Below are 12,574 nucleotides of genomic sequence, written 5' to 3' on the forward strand. Positions count from 1 at the left end.
TAACGCAGCAAAGAGCTCGACCTGCGTATGACTAAGTACAGTGGAGTATGCCTGAATTAAAGTTATGTAGTACAAGAGTGTTAACACATTAGTAGCGTATCCGGTGTTATTTCTAAGTGAACCAGTGAAACTTCAGGGCCTAGATACATATCGATAAGAAGGATAGGTAGTTGAGGAGGAAATAATGTCGGGCCTCAGAGACATAGCCGTCATTAAGCTGGGATGCTCGTGTCATTGAGCAGATCCATCTGTGATGTGTGATATAAACTAACGCATTCACATTAAACTACATTCCCTCATTTAGGTAAGGAGTCTACAAGAACGTCGGAGTGAAAGATATATCTATCTGTCTGCCGGAATTTCGCCTTGTATAGCAGTGAGAACGAGACATCTAGCTGTCTGTCGGAATTTCGCCTTGTATAGCAGAGGCCGTCCGGAACTTCGTGCGAGATCAAGCCGTCATGTTCATGACTCATCAGTTGGTCATCCAAGGAGTTGACATCGCTGAAGGCATCATGAATACCGAGTAAATATATGGGTGTGCCCTCCTGTAAAGCTGTGTTCGTGGTTGCATAAGGCTGAGTACATTTTGAACTATTATTATTATTTGAATATCGTATCATAATGTAAATACTAAAAAAAAATTGCATGTAGATATAACATAGGTGGCTTGTATGCTATTTCAGCGGGATGACAGCATTTTATTTGATGGTTTTGTAGGAGATATTTCTTCATGGTTGTGGCAACCATATTTCTTTTCTGCTTATTTATAAGGGTTTGTCGTGCATGGCGTACATTTAAGGACCTTAGATAAGCTAAGTGTGAAGTGTTGTGAAATAATAGAGCGTAAATATTCTGTATAAATGACTCAGATCATCACCGATGCACTAGCTAATAGGAGTCGTCACAAGTTTTCTCAATTTGTTGATTTGACACTTCACATAATGATATGGCAAAATCCCCGTTTAGAATTTAAGACGTCGGATGCAATAGAACGAGACATGACATTGGAGTATGTATTGTGTACCCATTCAGCTCGGGAGTGCTTGGAATAACTTGACCCGTGTGGTAGATTCATCTTCAAGGTGGCTTGTTTCAGCGTATCGAGGGGGAGAGAGACAGCTTTTTGTCCAGGCTGTAGCTCGGACGTGTATTGTGAAATGTAAATTAATCTCCTTTCGAGTTAAATTGATAAGCGCGAAGTGCATGCCGCGCCATAGATAAAATAATTATGGCCAGAGGTAGATACAAGGTGTAATGAGTCGTGATAGCAGCTAGGAAAGGGATGGTGTATTTTGCCGCGAAGAAACGGATTCAGAAGGGACCCCGGAAGGGCGGTCCGTTGTGCCTGGAAGTGAACCAGGTCACAGCTGGCGTGATTAATGATGCCTGGCACATAGCAGACGGGCCGAGTGCTCGCTATGTTTGTGAAGGGTAAAGGAGTAGTATATGTCGTATTTCCCTCGAAACAATTATTCCAAGCTAACATTTATTATTAACACCGTTGATTAAGCTCCAGTGTTATGAGATGAGCGATCCCACCAGTTTCTTCTTGAACCATTCAAACCGTATAGGGTTACAGGTTAACATATTCCATGTCTTAGGACATCCGCGGTTCATTCCTTGGATACAATGAAAGATGGTGCTCACTGTTACCACCGACAGATGGATTGAACCTTCTGCAACTTCATGTAATGTATTTAAAAGTGTGTTTTGTGTATTTAATACAGGAAGTGCAAAATTGTATATTCATGAGATATTGGACGTTTGAAGTCGTTCTATTGTTCGTACACAGAATTACAACGTTGTATATAATGTCATGTTGGATATTTGCTGGAACCCCATTGAAACAAGCGGGTGTATTGTATTGCATATTCAGCAATGATTAATTTAGTGAAATGACGTGATACGACCTTCAAATACTTGGAAATACAATTTTCTTCAGTTCATCCGATGTTAGGGTATCGTAATTTGGTATATTTTGAATATATTAATTCTCGACAGATAAACAGAATTATAGCAGGGTATGCCCATACTAATTAAATATGTGTAATTGTGATAGACAATGCGCAATGTGATTAGTGCAAGTGTAAAGTGTAAATAATCCAAGAGGAAACGGCTCTTTAAGATTGAAATAATTGGTTGTAGAATGAGGTGTAGAAGGAGACTACCAAACATTTAAAACGTCAAGATGGATCTGAATATTATTATTGTAAAGGGTATTATATGGCATATCCGTGTGAATAAGATGTGTTTCACTAGTGTAGTAAAGTTGTTATATAAGATATAGTTTATCTTCTGATTAGTAATGAACTAGTATTCCTCTTATAATTAAGATTCCCCTATCATAGAGATTATTAGCAGATTATCGCCCCACCGGACGGTCCATTCAGACCCGTAATGTTCTACCGATTTAGCTAGCGAATTATTCCAGTAGGGGATATGTGACTTCGATACCGGGATGAGTTCGAAGCTCATCGGATGTGCTTCATTCTAATATCATATTTATGAGCCACGTTATTTTGTTTATGTACTGAAGCATTGGACAGGTACACTATGTCTCGCGAAAATGGCTCTAATCAGACGACAGGGAGTTTCACGGTATGCGTAAGTGGTTGCGGTGTTGGTGCTGCTGGGCTGATTGGAGTGGGGTTCACACTGGCAACCGATGAGGAAATTATATCTTTGATCGCATGTTCTGCCTAGAGAATGGCTCTCTTGGCTGTGTCAACGTACTCTTCGCACTTGGGCGCATCAGTTTCGTATTCTTCATCGGATAAAAGGTCGTGGATAGCAGAGTCCAGGGTGATGAGGTTATCTAATATCTTGAAGTCTTATGCTATTTTATTCGTAGTCAATTACTGCGTCCACAGTAGCCTCGTTAACTGCAGTCCTAAGTTTAGTTAGCAGTGCCCTGGAAGTAATCCCTTTCCTTTTCAAATTCGTCACTTGTAAATCAGGCTTTTCTTCTGCCATGGTGTGCTGGTCATCTGGAATACTTTAAGCAGTAAAGACTAGCGCCGGCTGGCTATAATCCCTTTCACTACCTGCTCACCAGGAGAAGAGGGTAGTTGTCATGAGAGGGATGAAGTAACAGTGAAGGCTAGCAGCAGTAGTATGCTCAGTAGCCGTTAGATGAAGATCGTAGACTGAGATTACAGTACAGTGAATAGGTGACAAGTGTCGCTAAATCTGCAATATTCTTCTTCGAGTCGTCTTCGGCGATGGGGTCACAATGTAAATCCGCATGCTTGTTAGTACATCTCACTGCTACTAGTTATCGCTGGCATCATGCTTTCGTTAATATAAAAGATTTGCCTTGTTGTGATGCGTTAGCGATTTCTCTATTATATTTGCAATCATGCATTATTTCCAATTAATTTTTAAAGTATATGTCCCAAATATAAGTTCATGCGATTTAGCTCTGTGATGACGTGTTCTTTGCGTAGGGGGTGGTTGGTAACAAATTCGTCTTTTCCAACTCTTCCCTCCCTTCGAGGTCGTCCAAATTCCAGCAGGTTGTTGTCCGTCTTCTCGCACAACCGTATCACGTATTTTAACAGTCACTCCCGGGTTCCGGCACCAAAATATTGGGGGATAAAACACGACACACCAAGCACACCTTCAATACATTTATTTCCTTATTCACACAACACTCGATACATAAAATCGATACAGTTATGTGCGTACAAGAATAGTTCTTAAACTCCCTGCTAGATGGAGGAGCACTGTCCGTTTACAATCCTCTACAAGGAAAGTCTGATATTGTTCTCACAAATACTTTCAACCCCAAATGGACTGAAATTACATCTCAACTGAAACCATATGAAGGAGTTGAAAATAGACCTAAATTAGTTTGTACCAGGATTTTTCATTTAAAATTGAAATAATTGTTAGATGAACTTTTACAAAAACACGTACTAGGCGTAGCCATTGGTTATGTTTGTGTTCTTGAATTTCAAAACAGAGGTCTCCCTTATGCACACATTCTGCTCATTCTGTCAAACGGAGGTAAAATACTTTCAGTTGAAGACGTAGACTCTTTAATTTGTGCAGACATTCCAGATAAAGAAACAAACCTCCAACTTTATGCAGTTATTCAGGAATGCAAGTTACACGGGCCTTGCGGTACTGCCAGTCCAAACATTCCATGTATGCACGAACAAATATGTATTAAAAACTAACCAAATGATTTTCAAGAGGAAATGAATGTGACTGTCAATGGCTACCCTGTTTAAGACGACGCGATAACGATGTTACAATGACAGTTCGATCATTTATCATGGATAATCGGTGGCCTGAACCATATTGTAGATTTATCAGTAGAAACTATTGTTGTCATATCAATATCGAACATTCCTCAATCAAATCCGTTAAATATTTGTACAAATACGTGTATAAAGTCATGACTGCCCAGCTTTACGATTGTGCACAGATTCTGAAGGTCAACAAAAACTCACCGTTAACGAACTGAACGTTTATTTGAACTGTCGTTATGTGAGCCCACCAGAGGCTATATGGCGATTATACGAACGCCGACTTTCCCAACGGTCACATGCAGTCCTGCCAATACCTATCCACATACCGGAAGAACAAATGGTGTACTTTCAAACCGGATACGAACCTCGATAGAGATTTCAAACGCATGCCATTTTTAAATTTTGCAAAGATAATATTACCGCCCGTAAGTACCTTTACCACGAAATTGCAGAACATTTTATGTGGTCAAAAGGACAATGGAATATTCTATAAAAAGCGAATAAGCAAATGCTTTCTAGTTCTGCACGTAAAAGGACACAGTCGTTTGATGGAATACGTTTTTTTAGCTATTTGCTTTACGTCGCACCGACACAGATAGGTCTTATGGCGACGATGGGATAGGAAAGGCCTGGGAGTGGGAAGGAAGTGGCCGTGGCCTTAATTAAGGTACAGCCCCAGCATTTGCCTGGTGTGAAAATGGGACACCATGGAAAACCATCTTCAGAGCTGTCGACAGTGGGGTTCGAACCTACTATCTCCCAAATACTGGACACTTGCCGCACTTAAGCGACTGCAGCTATCGAGCTCGGTGATGGAATACTGTGCCACTCATTTCAACAAGCTGCAGAAAAATTACACTTAGTCATTAACGATGCAGAGTGGAAAGAATGCTTGCAGGAGACCGTCAGACACAAAATTCCAACGCATTTAAGGTGCCTTTTCGCTATATCTGCATATTCTGTTCTTCTGCCAGTATACCTCAGTTGTGGACAACATTAGAGACGCAGTTTCAGAAGATTTTCAGAGACAGCAAAACTACCTGAATACTACAACCTCACACTGCAAAAATTTGAGAATTATGTTGCACATCATGGCGAGTCGTGCTATCAATTCAAGCTACCGACCCATGTTTTGACCTTCGCAAAACACACAACAGAAGCCTACAACGTAGAAGAAGATCATATGAACGGGAAGACAGGTTATGAGAAGCTAAACGTAGACGTGAAGGTAGTACTGCATGTAAGACTTTCTCGGTTAAGGAATAAAATCCCCTATTGTTACTTCATTGACGGATCAGGGCGCTCCTGTAAGACATTTCTCTACCAAATACGGTGCCACATTTTACGAGGTGGAAACAAGGTTGTTTTGCCAGTTGCATGGACAGGTATTGCCGCCAATCTCCTACCAGGGGGACGCACATCACACTCGATTTTCAAAATACCTGTACACATCTTGAATACATCGGTCTCATCGATTCGCCATCACACCAAGGATGCAGATCTTCTTCGTGATTTAGACCTCATAATTCGGGATGAGATTTCAATGGTTCCGAAATACGCGCTTATCGTTGACGATTGACATGAATACTCTCCCTTATGGAGGCAAAATAATTATGTTTGATGGAGATTTCCTTCAGGTGTTACCGGTTGTTAGACATGCTTTTAGAACAGCTAGAGTTGAAAATACAGTTAACGCTCGCCCTTATTGTCTCGTGTTAGAATACATAAGTTGACGCAAAATATGAGGGCAAAAGATGATCCCGATTTCACTGAATGGTTAATTAAGTTGGGTAACGGTGATTCAGGAGTTAAGATTACTACAATGAAGCGATCAAAATTCCGAAACATTATTAATATAATTACGATAGTATTATTACCACCATATTCAATGCCACAGAAATCAATGAACGTACTGTTTCGCAATTCTATTGAACGGCGATTTTATGTCCTAAGAACTATTATTGTACAACAATTAATTAATATGCCATTTTCAGTGTCTTACATGGAGAGGGAAAGGTTTACCTCAGTTTTGAATAAGTCCAACAGGAAGAAATAAACAACGTTCAATTGTACCCCAAGGAATTTCTGAATCCTTAAATCCATCCGGTTTACCAGCCCATAAATTGCTCTTAAATAAAGATGCTATTATTATTTTAATTAGAAATCTTAACGCAAATCAGGGTTTAATTAATGTTGCAAGGTTAGTGGTAACGCACTTAGGCGAGTACATCATCATCATCACTGCTAAATTCATTCACTCCGATAAAATGGTGCTCATACCCTGCGTTAACCTTACACCTTTTGAACCAACCTCGCCTTTCCAAATGATAAGAATACAATTCCCAATGAAAGTAGCCTTCACTACGATCAACGATTCAGAGGGCAGGATTATATTTAACAGAACCTGTCTTTTCACATGGACAATTATACGTAACTTCTTCATGAGTTCGTAGATTCGTAGATATTTATGTTTGTGTTAAAGAAACATTCGGCCGAAAAGTACGCGATGATAACATTATATATGCTAACATAGATTTCAAAGAATGTTTGTAAAGAATTTTGAAAACAAAATTCAAAATTCATCTGAAAAAGACAATATGTAATTTTAATGTCTATTTTAAAATGTTTTACAACTAGATATATTGTATATATAATCATAACCACTGTTTAGACTGTGACTGATATTCATTAGTACTCTTTAAAATAAAACACCTTTCATTAATAAATGCTTGCATTGAATTATTTCCACATATTACCATTCAGTGACTGATAACGATACTATGCAAGATATTCGCACGGTTCATCTAGTGCTTACGAATTCAATGTTAAAATCTTCGAACAGGCCGTTTTTCCATTAAAACACAGCGTCCATAGCAAGTCTTTTAATTGAATCAACTACAACTTGATGTGTTTGAAGCAATAAAACTTGCAGAAAATTTGAAGTTACAGTACGCGTATAAGGTTACGTGCTTCAAGATCAAATGCATCCATTCTTTCAGTTACAGATATTCGTTCTTTTAGGTGTTCAGTCCGCAAGAATATGAGTAGAGGCTATGCATCTTCATAATTCTTCATTTTCAGTTAGCACTGTGGCCTTTCCTGCCTTCTTGGATCTTACCATGAAATCATTTTGCAAGTCTCCCTTTATTTTTCTTAGTTCCAAAATAACCAACTCTCTCCATTTATCTCATACGATCACGTCACTGGAGGTGTTTCAAGGTTAAATTGTTATGCATATATGTTTCAACATGATGTAAGCCACCCTATAGCTAAACCCCCACCCCACCCCCATCCTACATACACACACAATTTTGTAAAATGCGTATACAGAACGGTCAACAATACATTTCTATAGATGTATTCACTTCAAATGAAATAAACAGACATTTGGGGAAAAGTGAACAAAATCGTGCAAAAAATTCTCCCAGGGAATGAAATCAAGTTCAAACCAACAATGTGAGCTGATATTTGTTAACGTAGTTTTATAGCTTGATGAATAGGGCCGTCTTCATTATACTGTACATTGAAGTCACGAACTGTAATGCAGAATCTGTCAAAAAGCATTAATTAAACCATCAATCTCCAGTGAAATCTACAAACATAAATACATATTTTGAACGAGAACATTGTACTGGTACCTTGTCAATGAAATACTGCACCGTACCGCTAACGTTTATTCTCTCTTTGATCTGCCTGTGTGAGTTTTAAAACAAGGCAAATACAATTGTCGATCAAAACGTATTTTATTTCGTAGTTACTGCAACATTGAGTGGGGCTTTCAATACCATCGTACAATACGTTACAATTACATTGCACGCACTGTCCTTTCTTCTGTGATCTAGGATAAGATTTATTTGTTGGTTCGTTACGTACTTTATTTCAAATGAAATAACATTAATTTTATATTCTGAGGCGTCATTAAAAAGGATAAACCATGGCAGATCGAAATTCTAGTAGCCTACAACGAATTTTATCTTGGGTCAAGAATTTATATGTTGCCAACAGTTATAAATCAGATTGTCCTAAGATTAGTTTTATCATACCATGATGCTTTCAGATTTGGTCATCAGTTTCCGCTTTAAAATACTTCACATACTTTCACAGATAACTATCCGTTATTTTCTGTGTAATACATTCAGTACCATAACTAGTGTATAAGGAGGGATAAGGACCTAATAAAATTGTATTTCCTCTATCGAAATTCACTGTTAATGCATACACTATTTTAAACGTCGTAGTCTATCACCGTGAAAATGTAATTGCTTTTGAGTTATCTGGTCCCTGTGCCGTTGAATGTTCTTACTGCACTTAAATTTATTGTTAGATACAGAACACAGTATATAACTAACTCATTACAATAGTACTGACTGATAGTAGATGAATCACTTTCAGTATTCGGAACATAGAGAGTATCAGTCTGGGTGAATGGGTTGTCGAGATCCACAGTAGACCAAGAACTGTAAGTCCTCAACAACTGAAAGAAGAACTTGGACAAAAGACGTGTGGACTGCAAATACACTCAACACAAGCAGGTAATGGACCACACTGAGGTATGTATGACACAGAATGAAGTTCGCTCTCATGAGAGAAATCTGTACCTAGTGATAGTAAACCTAAATGCCAGTTGAAATAAATGATTGTAAATAGTATTCGATCTTATAGATCATAGCCGAGCTATGTCGCTTTCCCTTTGACACGCCCATTCGGAGTCAGGGCTAGAAGCCTGTTCCTAAAGTTATTAAATTAAACTGTGTGAGTGTCGAAAAGGAAGACGCTACTTGCACCAGGATGTCACTTTCAAGAATAAACTGTTTCATCTCATGGAGGGACTTCCCCTGTTAATTGTTTAGAAGGGCCCGTATTAACGACTCAAAATCCTACTAAGTGATTTCAGTGTATTTCACTCATTCAGAGCCTATGTATTTAATCGTTAGCGACGTACCTCTGCGTAAGAAGACTGCCCCTCAAAGATTTGTGTGTCTTCAGCGCACATAATTTCTGGCCAGATTTGGAACAGAGGACTCATAATTTCAACTCATTTATCATTCCAATATCGCTCTGTATTTGATTGTGCATTTTCCTCACACTAAGGTTATTCACTTAATTCTGTCATATTTCGGTACCAATCTCTTTAGCCTTAGCTGAGTAATCCTCTGACAAAATGTTTCTTCACACGTTCCACTCTGGGAGTGGAAACAAATTGTGTAAAAGCAGTCTTATTATGCAGTGCCATTTGAAGCAGAGAATGTATAACTGGGCGAGTTGGCCGTATGGTTACGGGCGCGTATCTGTGAGTTTGCGTCCAGAAGATAGTGGGTTCGAACCCCACACTCAGCAGCCCTGAGGATGCATGTCCTTGGTTTCCCATTTTCACACCAGGCAAATGTTGGAGCTGTTCCTTAATTAACGCCACGGCCGCTTCCTTCACACTCCTAAGTCTTTCTCATTCCATCGTTACTATAAGTCTTATCTGTGTCAGTGTGACGTAAAACAGAAAGAAGCAGATATGAGCTTGCATAGTTCTAGTGAGTGTGATATTTCGTAATATCTAGTACAGTATGTAAAGCAATCCTACCATGATTTTTAATTTAAGAAATTGCGACGAATGAATAGGAAAGGACTAGGAGTGGAAAGGAAGTGACCGTTGTGTTAATTAAAGTACAGTCTCAGCATTTGCCTGGCGTAAAAATGGGAAACCATTGAAAGACATTTTCATGACTGCCGACAGTGGGATTCGAATCCGCTATCTCCCGAATCCAAGCTGGTAGATGTGTGACGGAAATCGCGCAGACACTTGCACTGTTTACCATTATATAAGAGCAGTGCAAAACAATGCCATCTCCGTGCAGGCCATGGACGCCCTTGGAGGAGTGGAAGGTAAAGGCTTCCACTATCCGTATACTTGCCACTTAGTAGAATGGTGTGGTTGTAATGTTTTGAACATCACACCTTGTACATAAAATTATCAAACTTTGGAATTAATTGGAAATAGGTATATATTTAATTTGTGGTAGGTCATTCTAAATCATTATGCTTACATATAGGGATTTTAGTCATCCATTTCACATTATCATCTCATTCTTTGTATTACGGCAGTAGTGGCTTTATGATGGTTCTGGTACCACCGCCAACGCAGGCCCCCTGAACGAGGCTTCCACCTCATTGAGTGTGCTGACTTAGAGTACACCCTTAACCTCATATGATGTTAAATGACTACGTGTTCAGGCTTAACCTCACACACCCCGGGTTCGACCCTAGGCTTAAGGGCCGAAGACACATTTTTTATGCCAGAAAGTGCAAGCTGGACCCAACTGATAACGTGATCATACTCAAGAGTATAAACTTAACCAAACAGGTACGGATTCGACTCTAAGCTTAATATTACAGGTCCTGGATTCGACCCTAGACTTAAGGGCGTTAGCTTTACTGACCCAAATTTGATACCTAAGAATGCCAGCTTAACCTAACTACCAACGTGATTACGGTCACGAGTGCTAGGTTAACCTAACAGCCATGCGTTTGACGCCAGGCTTAACCTTACAAGGGTGTTACAGTCTCAATTTGAGATTCGATTCCAGGCTTAACCTAACTAGACAAGATGTGACAATGTCCAGGGGCTTTGATGCTGAGATTGGTGGAAGCCGAACTTAAAACAAGATGGCGGCTACACACAGGACTAAGGAGGTGCTGTACGGTGTAATATATATTCTTTATTCATAGGGGGCGTAATATTGGGAAGCATCTTTGAGGCTCTAAAACGGAGTTCAAGTTTGGGACTCGCTTGAACTAAAATAGAAATACTGCGGAACTAACGTCTGGCACTTTGGCGACCCCAAAACGTCTTTAGTAGGACGTAAAGCCAAAATCATTATTAAAAGTTGACCAAAAACAGAGAACGAGTCTGCTGGCTCCCTTGCAAAAAAAAGTAACATTATTCAAAATAACTAACCTACATAGGTATCGAGTCCAGGACTCATTCGTACAAAAGAAGAAAGGATATCGAACTTGGAAATCTCTTAGACAGAAACTCAACATTAACCAGAAAAATGTACAGTACGAGATGTTGATGAATGGACACTAATTTTTTCGTCGTTCACAGTCGATCGATCGTCTGCAAATTCACGACTCCACTTTCGATGAGTTTGAGAGACAACTTTGTCATGTATTTAGTTACGCTACAATTCTGTAATACGGAAGAATACAAGTGTATTCTCTCCATGAACGTAACCCAAGGTGGTTTTGATATTGAAATCGGGGCTCATTACAACATTATGTATAATGAGTATTATAGGAAACGGCAATATTGCCCGTGGAGAAGAGATCACTATGCGTACCTCTTCTCATGACCACTCTGTAAGTAAGCGAGTTCATCAGGCGGTTCGTATAGCATTCATGATATGTTGGGCTCAAACCATATCGTCGTTACGAGTGGGGAATTACTGCCAGGCCATCGTCTACTAGCGCCGGATGACGTCATCGGCTCTAGATTCTACTCCTAAATTCTAACAAGTTCTCGGCGGTTGCAAGGACAAGTGTGTCATAACTTCCCCTTTGCCCGTCCTTCTCCAACTTGCCAATATAACTGACTATATCAGAATCCTAATCTGAGACGTACTTCGACTGTTGAAGAGAGAGGACAATCTATGTTTTACGCTGCTGAAATTTTTTACTTATTTTCCATACCAGCATTGGACTTTATGATTGTGCCATAAGGTATTGTAAACTTAATACTTGTACATTTCGCATTCATGCAAATAAATATTCACGAGTGATTGTGCTCGATCATTATCGATAGGAGGGCGATGGGATTTCTAATTCCGTAATCTTAGAATACTGCTTGAATTAATGTGCAAATGAACATTCTTCGTTCAATAATTTCGAAAACTTACGAAAAACCCTCGTACTTCAACGCTGTTCATATCCCAACACTATAAACTTTCCTTTGGGATCTGTCATTCCACAGTATTTGAACGAAATGTATCTGTGCATGTCTGACTGTTTTCAAGACTTTGGTTATTAGAAAAGCGCAGTGTTTTGCAGTCAGATTTATTCCGAGTGTAAGGCTTGATTATGTATACATCTCGTCTTAAATTTTAGATATTTTTATTTTCGTGCATTTAAAGTGATGTACCTCGATTATCATTTTCCTGTTGGAAGCTATACCTATTTCCTAAATATTTCTTTTTATATCTTGTGCCAATTGGTTAGGAAACATCACTGCCGATTCATGTGTGTGTTTGTCAAATCTATTTGAATAAAATCCAATACTGCAAGGGATCTTTTGGAAAATTCCTCTTTGATCTGTTATGAAATAA

Source organism: Anabrus simplex, chromosome 2 (genome assembly GCF_040414725.1).
Source record: "Anabrus simplex isolate iqAnaSimp1 chromosome 2, ASM4041472v1, whole genome shotgun sequence".
In the NCBI taxonomy this organism is placed as follows: Eukaryota; Metazoa; Arthropoda; class Insecta; order Orthoptera; family Tettigoniidae; genus Anabrus; species Anabrus simplex.